This window comes from Panthera tigris, chromosome B3 (genome assembly GCF_018350195.1).
Source record: "Panthera tigris isolate Pti1 chromosome B3, P.tigris_Pti1_mat1.1, whole genome shotgun sequence".
Lineage (NCBI taxonomy): Eukaryota > Metazoa > Chordata > Mammalia > Carnivora > Felidae > Panthera > Panthera tigris.
The window spans coordinates 88,251,745-88,265,103 of NC_056665.1; the positions used below are offsets into that span (position 1 = coordinate 88,251,745).

General features: G+C 38.3%; 1 pseudogene; it reads right to left on the reverse strand.

Moving 5' to 3' along the window:
- Positions 1-3,442: 3,442 nt before the first annotated feature.
- On the reverse strand, positions 3,443-4,121 carry LOC122239506 (annotated as a pseudogene).
- Positions 4,122-13,359: the final 9,238 nt, after the last annotated feature.

A 13,359-nucleotide genomic window follows, 5' to 3' on the forward strand; every position in this document is an offset into this window, starting at 1 on the left:
TAACCTAATATTCTGAGTGTGGGATAGCATATAGTGTTCCCTAAATATTTTACTACTGGAAAGTATGCTATGGTGATAGTATTTTGTTTTGTAGCATTGCTATTAGTGTCTCACAAAACTAGGTGTTTTTGTTTTTTGCAAAGTTCCAAAAACTCTGCTGTAGCTTACCAAGGACAGACCATTGTGAAATGTCAACTTAAACTCCTTATTACCATCAGTTTTCCTATTATACAGAATATTTGTTTTATTATAGTACCAATCTAGGAGCTTAAATTACTATTTGGATACTGAATTGACTATCTGGTTTTGTCTTTAGCTCTAAAGAGTGTCTTGAACTACTTTCTACTACATAACTCTAAGTGCCAGAGAAAATGATCACAAGTAAGAATTATAGGGATGTAAATATAGTCTCTCATAAGTTACTCCTTTTTGAAAGCAAAATAAATTGAGAACTATAAACTCCTTGTTAGCAGATGTGAACTGAGAGACTCTGCTAATTTGTTTTACTGCCAAGCTCATAACTATATATATCAAGACTGACAATATTTGTAAGGGTATTTTTTACTTTGATTTTATCAGCAGGAATTAAAAATTCACTTACATAGTAAATTACCTCTTTTTGGATTGATAAAATAATTTATTCTATAATAGATACTTATCAAAAATAGATCATAAATTACAGTTCTTGATGAAAGTCAAATTGTTCTGTCTGATAAACTAAATGGCCATTAAGCCATTTAATTTAGACACTTTAACATACTGAGAACAAATAGTAAATCTTCTATTTATCCAAAATTACTAAATGAACGCCTAGTAAACTTGCTTCCAAGTCCAAGATTTTCAATTACTTGATAATTATTTTGACATTGTAATGCTTATATTCTAGCACTTCTAAATTTTTAACATTAGAGCTGGAACTCTATTTTTTTTTTTTTTTAAGGTTGGTTATTTTGAGGATAGCTAGTCGGGTAGGGACAGAGTGAGAATCCCAAGCAGACTCTGCTCAGCACAAAGCCCAATGTGCAGCTCGATCCCATGACTGTGAGATCATGACCTGAGCCCATATCAAGCATTGACAGCTCAGAGCCTGGAGCCTGATTCAGATTCTGTCTCCCTCTCTCTCTGCCCTTCCCCCACTCATACTCTGTCTCTGTATCTCTCAAAAATAAGTGTTAAAAAAATTAAAAAACCATAATGGAAGAAAACTTTTCTCAGCCAAAAAATAGTTGAATAAAACAAATATGTCTTCCATATTGGAAGTGCTCATTATATCTTAGGCAAAATCTAAGTGATTGATTAGTAATATTCTAGGAAAATATTTGAGTTACAAGCTTGAAGACCTCTCACAACTACTAAGAAATGGACAATGGAGTTTTATACTCATTCAGGGGCTCAGAAAAGAAATTAGTCAAGAAATATTTCTAAGGAAAGTACAGTAAAACCTTGGATTGTAAATAACTTGTTCAGTGAGTGTTTGCAAGATGAGCAAACATGTCTAATAAATTCTCACCTGATAAATGAGTGGTGTCTTGCAATATGAATAGTATGTGACCTGAATGGTTCTTGAGATTCTCTTTGATATACAAGTGCTTTGGATTACAAGCATGTTTCTGGAACGAATTATGCTTGCAAACCAAGGTTTTACTTAAACTAAATTTTTCATTCAAGTTAGGATAACTCAAAATTAAGAATCAATGGGGGCACCTGCATGGCTCAGTTGTTTAAGCATCTGACTTTGGCTCAGGTCATACGGTTCGTGGGTCCAAGCCCTGCTTTGGGCTCTGAGCTGACAGCTTGGAACCTGGAGTATTGTTCAGATTGTCTCCCCCACTCTCTCTCTCTATGCGCCTCTCCTGCTTGTTCTTTCTTTCTCTCTCTCTCAAAAATAAACATTAAAAAAAGAATCAAGATGAGAGAGATCTAAAGTTTGTGACCACAAGTGCCATATTCTGCACATATTTGGTAATAACCATATGGCCCAGTTGAGCATTTCAGAAGATAGGTAGCACAGAATTGAGTGAATGACTCCATTACCTTTGAGTTAACTGTCAGTGTTGACACACTGTATCACAAGGCTTGGACTGTGCCCTTGGAAATTACATGCCTAACTCTACAAGAAAAAGGAAATCCTAAGGAGCTGAAATAGACTGCTGTGTTCTAGTATAGAAATCAAATCAGCAATAGCCTCCAAATTGAGCTGAAATCAGTACCTCAGTTTTATCATGAGATTTAGTGGGCATTAGTCTGAATTTGATCTGTTTAGCACCCAAAGTAAGTTAGAGGTTCTAAGTGTGCCATCTCCTTTCAGATGATATGCATTACAAAATAGAATCACTTTCAGACATTTGTATACAGACTCTACCTCTACAATATGTGGGCAGTGTAGCAAATATTGAGGTATGAGGTGGGTGTAGGTGACCTCCAGAAGGAACATGTATTGGACAGAAACATGAACTACTAAATCTCTAAAAGAAATAACTTCTCTCCTGAGAAATTCAGGCATGAGTGAAAAGGCTGGTGAGAAGTCTCAAGATGAAAATAAAATAGGCAGCAGAAGCAACTAGAAAAAATTAAAGCATTTAGGTGGAAGCCAACTAAACTTGAAATTGTTCTGGAAGCTGAGGTAAGACATTATAGGAGCGCCTGGATGGTCAGTTGGTAAGCATCCAACTCGACTCTGACTCACTCTTTCTCTCTCTCTTTCAGCTTATGCGTGCTCTCTCAAAATTAATCTTAAAAAAAAAACTGTACTAGGAGGAATGTAGTACTGTTTCCCTACCTTGTAAGTACCTCAGGTGGAAACAGTCAACTAATTCATTTTCTCCCCCATGGCCTTCTTTAGAAAATCCCCCTAAGCTAATCCTGCATAAGCCTTGCTCTAATGCCCCTAAGTATGATTCAAAATAAGCGACCGAGAAAATGAAGGATGTAAATAAATCTGTTACTGGTTATAGGTAGATGAGGCAAATTAAGCTATATTACAAAGGGGCAACAGTGCTCACATTTTTGTAGAGCAGAAAAATCAGTTGGGGTGCTGACTGAATTTATTTTCTGAGATTTTGATTCAGAAGGTTTGGAGTAGATTTCAATAAGCGCACTAGTTCTACAAAATGTTTTTAAAACGTTAGCAGGATGTCATAATTTCCCTACTTTTAGAATTAGGGCAATTACCTTAATTTATAAAATTATGATTACCTTAAAATGTGGCTGTGATGATCAAATTAACCACTTATGTGACTCTTAGCACAGAACCTAGAACACTGTAAATGTTATAATAAAGTTATACTCAAAATGGGGTGATACTTATGCTGTAATTTTTAGTAAAAGGTTCTAGACCTGGATATATAGCACAGTGAATTGTATAAAAGTATTTATTGAAAAAAGACTAGTAAACTAATCACATGCACTCCTGAATACAGGTTTGAACTGGGCAGGTCCACCTTTATCTGCTCCAACCCTGCCCCCAACCAAAAAGCTTTATTGTTTCCCTTTGGGAAGGGGCTCCAGGGTAGTTCTTTAAAAAAAAGTTGTCTAGCAGCTGCAGGCAGATACTGAAAGAAGCCCTGGAACCAGGGGGATGCCAGGGAGAGCCCCACAATGGCTTTTGGGCTCCAGAAGCTCCTGGAGCTTCTGGGTGCTTGAGGGTGTGCTGTTAGAAGAGATATTTGTTCAGCCCCACTTGGGGGACCAACTATCCTGGGGAGGTTAGTCAGGTACCTTCTTGACAAGTTTCACCTCACCTAGGAAGTGGTTCTCCAGGAAGTCACAGAGGTGGGGGTCTGCAGGGGAACCTAGAGTATGCAAATCAAAAGAGCCTGGTTCAGGTTCTTCTCCAGGACCATGGCAGCTTCCATGATGTCCAGTGTTTTGCCCCACTGGTTTTGGTATAGCCTCTGCACATCTTGGAAGAGGGTATGACCACAGCATTGATTTTTGCATCTTAGATATGCTTGATACCCTGCAGGTCCTAAAAGAAGTGATCTATACCCTTAAGAGCTGCATGATTGCAGTTGAAATAAGAGCCCAGAAAGGTAGGTGTAAGAGGCCTGTAGATTCATGTTGACCAGGTTGTTGATGGCCTCCATTTAGGTGGAATAATTCTAACTAATTTGGGAGCTCATCATTGATTAGCAATAAGCTAAGCTCAAAAAGTGGTGCTGGATTGTTCCAGAGGTGGAGGATGGCTGGAAGACGGTTCTTAGGGTTGCGACTAGAAAGGAAGTAGAAGAGTAGCTGGAGGCTAGAAGGAGGGGTGTCCCTGGGTTTGTTGCATAAACAGGCTGTTGAAGCAAGAAATAGATATAGAAGGTATATTGCCTACACATGGATTTTTTTTTTTTAACAATACTGTTAATGTATTTTCTCTTATAATGTTCTTCACATCGTTTCTTTAGCTTGCTTTAAAAATACTGCATATAATAAAACAATATAACATAAAAATGTGGGTTAATTGACTATTACTGGTAACAGTAGGCTATGAATATTTAAGTTTTGGGGGAGTCAGAAGTTATTGAATGTAGATTTTCAACTGCACAGGGGTTGGCACCCCTGGCCCCTGGAAGTTCAAGGGTCAACCATAGTAATGTTAGTAGTTGTCATTAGCCTTTCTAAGTTTTTTAATGTTAGTTTATTTTTGAGAGAGGGAGACCGAGCATGAACGGGGGAGGAGCAGAGAGAGCAGGAGACACAGAATCCTAAACAGGCTCCAGGCTCTGAGCTGTCAGCACAAGCCAGACCTGGGGCTCGAACTCACGAACCGCAAGATCATGACCTGAGCTGAAGCCGTATGCTCAATTGACTGAGCCACCCAGGTGCCCCGCTTCTTTAAGTTTTTTATTTTAATTCCAGTATAATGAATATATAGTGTTATTAGTTTCAGGTGTACAAGTGATTGAACAATCTTATACATCATTACTCATGAGTGTATTCTCAAATCCCTTCACCTATTTCACCTGTCTCCCCACTAACTTCCTCTCTGATGCTTTATTTTAAATGATCACTGTCAAAGTTATTGAATATTTGTTTTTAATCTTTATTTTTGAGAGACAGAGTGCAAGCAGAGGAGGAACAGAGAGAGGGAAGCACAGAATCTGAAGCAGGCTCCAGGCTCCGAGCTGTCAGCACAGAGCCTGATGTGGGCCTCAAGCCCACAAACTGTGAGATCATGACCTGAGCTGAAGTCGACCACTTAACCAACTGAGCCACCCAGGCGCCCCTCGAAGTCATTTTCTTTTAACAAGAACATTTTTTTACTTGAAGCATACTTCAGAATATATGGCTCTAAAAGACATATATACATATATATGTGTGTGTATATATGTGTGTGTGTGTGTATATATATACGTGTGTGTGTGTGTGTGTGTATATAAAACATCCCATCTAAGAAAAATAGAATACACACATTTGCTTCAGGTACACAAACAAATCGCCTAGTTAAATCACATAAAAGGAGACGTAACAAATATTACAAATTTAGGAAGACTAAAATCATACCATTTATATTTTCCAGCTACAATGGTACGTAACTAAAGATCAACAATAGAAGTTGGAAAATCTACAATATAAATATTAAATACTTAATATGTAAATATTAATCACACTACTGCACTGGCAATAGGCCAAATAAGAAATAGCAAATCAAAATATGTATCAAAACAGAAGAAAAACAAAACAGTATTCCAAAACCTGTGGGATAGAAAAGCACATGTTAGAGTGAAATTTATGCTACAAATGCTTGTAGTTGCAAAATAAACATTATACTACAAGGAACTAGAAAAAGAAGGAAGCTAAAATTTAGCAGAGGAAGGAAATAACAAAGGAAAATTAGACATAAGTATAATAGAGACCAAAACAAACACTAACAAAACATCGAAAGTAAGGGCTGTTTTTTATTTTATTTTATTTTTTTTAAAACAAAAATTACTGTAAACAATTACATAACAGATCAGATAATTTAGGGGGAAAAATCAGATAATCACTAAAAATGTTACCAAGATTGAATCATGGATCTTGAATTCAAGAAGTAGGAAATCTTAGACCAATAACAGTAACAAAGTTGAATTAGGAATCAAAAATCTCCCAGCACAGAAAAGCCCAAGACCACATGGTTTCATTGGCAAATTTTATCATTTAAAAAAAAAAATCACAATTTTTATCAAAATCTGACAACATACTGGAGGGAACACATTCAAGATCATTCCATGAGGCCTGTACTACCCTGATACCAATGCAGGATAAAAACAACAAAAGTCTAGTTTGTCCGATATAAGTATTACTACTTATACTTCTTTTGACATTCATTTGCATGATAAATGTTTCTCCACTCCTTTAGTTTCAATCTACTGTCTTTAGGTCTAAAATGAATCTCTTATAGATGAGTTATGTTTTTTGTTCCATTCTGCTACCGTAAGTCTTTGGTGTTTAGGCCATTTGCATTCAGAGTAGTTATATGTATTTTAGTGCCATTTTACTATTTGTTTTGTCATTGTTTCTAGAGATTTGCTCTGATCTTTTGTTGTCTTTGTCACTTTTGGTCTCACCTTTGCACTCAGAGTCCTCTTTAATATTTCTTGCAGGGCTGGTTTAGTGGTAATGAACTCCTTTAGTTTTTGTTTGGAAAACTGTATCTCTCCTATTCTGAATGATAGCTTTGCTGGATAGAGCGTTCTTGACTGCAGATTTTTCCCATTCAGCACTTTGAATATATCATGCCACTTCATCCTGGCTTGCCAAGTTTCTGTTGATAAATCTCCAGCTAGCCTTACGAGCTTTTCTTTGTTAAGGACTTCTTTTGTCTTTCTGTTTTTAAGATTATTTCTTTATCGCTTAGATCTTTTTTGCTTAGATCTCTTACCTTGTTCTTTTATCTGAGATGAATTCTTCCATCTTGACATTTTGTCTAAGTCTCTGCCTTCTTCTGTGTGTTACAAAACCCAGTTTTGTCTCCTGCTCCTGAATGTAATGGCCTTATGAAAAAAAGGTCATGTAGTGTCCAGGGCCTGGCACTTCAGGGAGTGTGTCTGGTACGTGCTGCATGTGCTCTGCTGTTGTGTCCTGGATGCTCTATCCTTGGCTGCTATGGGCAGTGTTTAGTCCCTCCCCTGAATATGGTGTGCTCTGGCCTGCTTGTGAAATGAGACCTGACACCAACTCCACCAGAACCGAAGTCCTTCAGAGCTCCCTGGTTGGGAGACATGGTGTGGGCAGGGATTTGTGCTGGTATTCTGAGGGAGGTGCCCACCATGCGGGGACTGAGGCAAGCTTGACCAAGAAGGGCAGTCCTGTAAGAGCACAGTGGTGTGCGGCTTGGTGTAAGCAAGCCAGGCAGCCAGCATCTGCCCTGAGCTGCCTCCTGTTGGTGGCTCTGTGTTTATGCTGAGGGGTGGGGGTAGGAAATGGCACTGTCAGCTTCCTTGTTCTCTGAACACTGCCTCCTAAGGATACTCTCTGAGATGAGCTAATAATCTCCCCTTTCTGCCCCAGGCATTCTTTGAGTACTGTCTCCATACTGTCTACCCCAGGGTTGTTTGCCTGCTTTCTCTTCAGGAGCAAGGCAGTGGCCTCCGGGCTCCATCCCAGCAAGCCCACTGACCTTTAAAACTCAGGCTTTAAACTTTGCTGGTTGCAAGAACTCAGCAAATTCAGCCCCTTTTGTTTTCCAAGCCAGTGGCTTTGAGGAATCACTCTCCTTGCGCATCCCCTTATGTGTTCCTCTCTTCCCCCCTCGTCCCTCACACCCCGCCCCGCCTCCTCCCTCACACCCACACCCCGCCCCATCTCCTCCCTCACACACACACACACACACACACCCGTCTCCTCCCACACACACACACACACACACCCACACACCCACACCCGTCTCCTCCCTCACACACACATACACACACACCCGTCTCCTCCCTCACACACACATACACACACACCCGTCTCCTCCCTCACACACACACACACACACACACACACACCCATCTCCTCCCTCACACACACACACTCCCGTCTCCTCCCTCACACACACACACACTCCCGTCTCCTCCCTCACTCACACACGCACACACACACACACACACTCCCGTCTCCTCCCTCACACACACACACACACACACACACACACACACACACACGTCTCCTCCCTCACACACTCCCCCATCTCCTCCCTCCCCCCTCCCCCTTCCCCCTTCTCCATGACCACGGATCCCTCTCCTCCATAGCATCCATGATCCATTTCTTCCCTAAAACATGTCTCCACAATTCCTACCGTCCTCAACGTGTCATTTTCTCTCCCTTTATCTGTGGAGTTCTGTCAGTCTTCAGGTCTATTTCTAGGGTATTTAGGACGATTTGATAGCTATCTATTTGTGTTCATGGGAGGAGACAAACGTAGGGTCCTCCTACTCTGCCATCTTGTTATTCTTTCATTAGCCTTTTTGATCTTCTTCCCCTCCCAACTTTTTCTGTATTGTGAATATAGAAGAATATATATTACTTTCATAACAAAAACTAAAACAAAAAAATAAAGGCAGGCAATAACTATGCTATATTTTTCATATTATTGATCCCTATCTCTGTATCATGAACTTAATTGTGAATAAGGTTGATTACTCTATTTTTAACTTGCAAAGAATGTTTCTGGGTCTTGAAAACTTTAATTTTTTTTAATTACTTTGTAGGCTCCAATATAGAGCAAAAATTCACTTTGAAGACAATGAAGTCTGAATTTAAAAGTTTTTATCCCTTTTTAAGAAGGAAATAAAAAAAAACCCTTAAAAAAGCTTAATCCATGAGAAGGTACATAAAGCGAGCCCATTCCTCATGGGAAAAATGTGTGCTGTATTGCTTGTGTCGTTTGTATCGCTTGCTACCATGAGAGATGCAGGTACTTTGAAAGGGATGGGTGGTAAATTATCCAAGACTTAGAAAGTAATAAAAGAAACTATAGTCTGGAAAAAAAAATATGTTCTGTACATGATTCACAGATTTATTGTAGTCATTTTGGAAGCATTGAAACAGACCAAATTTGTGGAGAAATTATTTCTGATTGCATACTGAAATTTTAAAGGCACTCAGATGGCTAAGGTTTGTGTTCCATGTAGAAACTGACTTTGAATGCTAGGTTTGGGAATTGGATAGGAAAAGGAGGAGATTCACATTTTGAGCAAACTTGATCGGCAGAAAGGCAGGAGAAACTTGTAAACAGACGAGGAAAAAATCTAAGATTAAAGTGAGCATTGGCCTGGGTAGCAGAGTGAAATAGAGATGAAATTGAAAAAGATCTGCCTGAGAATAGAAAGGGCTCACAAAACGTTCGTTATGATTTAGGTAAAGGCTAAGTGGTTATTTTCTAAAACTAAAAGAATCTCATGGCTAAGTGTAGAGCATTGAAGCAAGAGGCAGGCATGGGTATATAATGGTGGGGGAGGGGGGGAGTGTGTGGAAATCACTGAAGACCTTAATTCTGTTTTCAATTTTGATTTGTTCACTAAGAACCTTGGAAGTCACATAGTCTGACTTTCCTGTAAATCTATAAATCTTGGGGTGTTCTATATCGGTATACATAGGGCTTTACATTGGTTTCAGTCATTCATGTCCTGCTTGTCCAGAGACCAAAGGTTGTCTTCTAAATTTGCTGGCAGCAGTGATGGCACACTACTGTAAACAAAGAAAAGTGCACTGCAGTTCCGAATACTTTACTTCTCCTTCCCAATAGAACCCTAGGAAAGGAGATTTGAAATGGAACTTACAAGTTATCATCCCCATTCACTGAAGTGTCTCCGTACCATCTCCAAAATAGCCATCTGACTTCTGCTTGAATTAGGGTCTACTATATCTATGTTATCAACTCTTTTAACATATAAAAAATAAAAGCAAGGTTAATTGGACATCAAATAGTCTTAGAGAACTTAATAGCTTTCCAGAATTTTTGGGGGGAGGATACTAATATAATATTTAATAAATCATAGTTTTTAAAATCTACATTTTCCATTAAATATTTTTCATAGCTTGGGACGCCTGGGTGGCTCAGTTGGTTGAGTTTCCGACTTCAGCTCAGGTCATGGTCTCACAGTTCGTGAGTTTGAGCCCCACGTCGGGCTCTGTGCTAACAAACAGCTCAGAGCCCAGAGCTTGCTTCGGATTCTGTGTGTGTCTCTTTCTCCCCCTCCCCTGCTTATGCTCTGCCTCTCTCTGTCTCTGTCTCTCAAAAATAAATAAGTGTTAAAAAATTTTTTTAAAAATATTTTTCATAGCTCTTAATTCTCTTATTTAGCAGTGATTCAGCAGTGGGAACTCTGACGTCAAATTCTTTTCATCTCCAGTTGCCACTCGAGGCATGCCCCACTCTGATCCCTTTGTCACTTGCTGCCAGAATAGTTTTTCTTAAAACTCTTCCTAAATGTCTCTTGCTAACAGTTACTCAGTGATTCTTCATTAGGTTCAAAATAAAAGTTCAAACTCCTAGTCATGATTTATAATGATATCCCATAATCTGGGTATTTCTGTGTCTGGATACTGCAGTTATCTATTGATGCAAGAATGCTGCAAGAACAAGCCAAAATTCAGTGACTTAAAACAACAAATATTTATTTTCTACTAGGTCAGCAGGGGGTGTTTGTTGATCTTGCTCAGGCCTAGCTCACCTCACCTAGATCTTGTGCATCTGTGGTTAGCTGGCAGGTGCCCAGTGGCTGGCTCTTGGCTGGTGTGACAAAGTGATCAGGTCACTAGTCTCCTTATCCAAAAGGTCAGTCAGAGCTTGTTTTCTGGCTGTTGAGCAAAATTCCCTAAGAGGAAGTAGAAACTGACAGGCTTTCTGACACTTAGGCTTAGTCCTGGCAAACTGCTACTTCTGTTGGCTTACACTAGCCAAAGTAAGTCACAATGTTAGCCCAGTTACAAGGAATAGACTTTCAGTGTAAGGCATTAGAAATACACCTAGCAAAATATGTGGATACAATGGGGAGGGGCAAAAACTGGAGAGTTTTTGGCTCTAGTCCACTACTCTTACTTATCTCTCCATCTTTGATATTTGCTAAACCCCAACTTACTCATTATGCCCAGCAATAGTGAACTTTGGGTAGTTCTTTAAAAACGGTATGTCATTACTTCCTTTGATTGTTGCACCCAATATTCCCTTTGCCTGGAATTACCTTCTGTATTTGACTGACTTCTATACTTCCACAAAAAACCCAAAACAATGATAAAGTTTTAAGTACCCACTATGTACTGGGCATCTATCTAATGTTTTTACTTGTAACTAATTCAATTTCCATTTTGAGATAAATGATATTTTTTATTTTACAGATAAGAAAACTGAGGATAGCAGGGTTCTGTAACTTATCCAAAGATACTGCTAGTTTATATGGTGAACTCAGAATTTGACTGAGTTCTGAGTTCCCAGAACCTAGCACCATCTGTCACAGAGTCAGGTTCTTTGGCTTATATTTCTTGAATGAATGAATTGGGTTTCTTAGCCTTGGCACTATGGACATTTTTGATCTGATAATTCTTTGAGGGAGCTGTCTTGTGCATTATAGGATGTTCACCAACATTTCTGGCCTCTACTCAATGGTTGCAAGTAGCACTCTCCCAGTAGTAACAATCAAAAATATCTTCAGACGTTGCCAGATGTCCCCCAGGGAGTAGGGAACAAAATCACCCCTGGTTGAGAACCACTGAAATAAATGAAGGACCTAGAGTAATTGTTTTTAACATTGTCTAAATAGTAAAATAATCTTGGGAAACTTAAGTCTTCAATCTCCTAGGTTAATCAGTTAGGATTTCTGGGCATAGGGCCTAGACTGCAGTATTTTTTGAGTTCTCCAGATGATTCCAATGTGAAGCCATTTGAGATCTTGTCTAGAGGCTTATACTCTTAAAAAGTAAATGTCTTACTAATTCTTCACCTGTGAAACCTTTCCTCAGGTTTGTTGGAGCTGGAAGTCAAATCTTTGTATTATAAAATTGGGGACTATTTTTGATATTTCATTGAATTTTTCTAGGAGACTAACATAGTGCTTTATATAGTTGGATTTTTTTTTGTACATTTCAGGTGAGATTGAATTAGATAAAAGGCAAATCAAAGTTAGCCATCCCCAAAGCCAAGGGAAAGAGGGGGCATAATAGACTGAAGGGCATTTTTGTCTGTGGCAATTATTTGACTAATAATGCTTACTCAAATTTCTGAGTTGATATTCACCAAACTAACGAAGTGTGCTGTGCACAACACCTCTGTCCCCACATGCTGTTTGCATGGTACATGGTGTGACAATGTTGCTGTTGCCTGATTTTTGCATTTCTCAGCATTCCAAATGTTTCTCTTAGGTTGAAAGGGATCTTTGTTACAGATAACACTTCAAAAGTAGTCTCAAATGCATTCAGACAGAGAAGTGTGTACATAGGCCACATTATATTTCTCTGTGCCTCAGCATAATTTAAGTCTTTTTCATGTTACTAAAAGTCCTTTGTTCCCAAGCATCATTTCAAGTATATTTATTGGTAAATTTGTATTATGAACTGAATAATTACATCCTGGGAGTTGGGGTTCTATAGTTCCTTATACAATGGAATATTGATTAGTACCATATTATAAAATCGCTTCCAAGGAAGCCATAATGTATAAAAAATAGAATTCCTGGAAGAAATTTATGATCATCTGAATTTATTACAATGACTCCATGACTATCAGTCTTAAAAGGAACATAAAGTGTAGTAAACTGAAATCAGTCTTTTTTATGGAGTACCAGAAAATCATACAGTTGCAAGTGTTGACCATCCACAACATAGAAAAAGGCAACAGATTTTTTAAAAAAACACCAAGATATGCTTATTATTTTAGGCTCAAATGCTACTTTAAACTTGGTTTAATTAAAAATCTCAATGCTTTATTGGATAAAATATTTTTTAGAAGTACTAAAATACTATGCTACTACCTAGATATAATAAAGCTGGTTTTTAGAATTAATTGTGTCTCAGTGAATGGTTTTAAGGTCTTGCTTATGTTAAAAGGCACCTTGGACTTTTGTTCTTCGATAAACTGTATTTTTGAATTTAACTCTATAAGAGTGCCATTACCCTCACTGTAGACTTTTAAATTTGATGTTTTCATCAGAAAAATACATCAGTAATCCTGGTGTTCAGTAAAGTTGAGGTGAGTTTTTTACTATAAATGACTTTGCCATAATTAGGCCACATAAATACAGATTTCATTCAATAGTAAATGTCTAGATTCCCTGCTTATATTTGATAACTCTATTGATCTAGGATTGTTTTCTTGGGAAATATACTACAGTCCCAATTTTCACTGAAATCTATCAGAAAAGAAAAATTATCTTCATTAATTTTATATCTTTTATATTAATAAAGGTA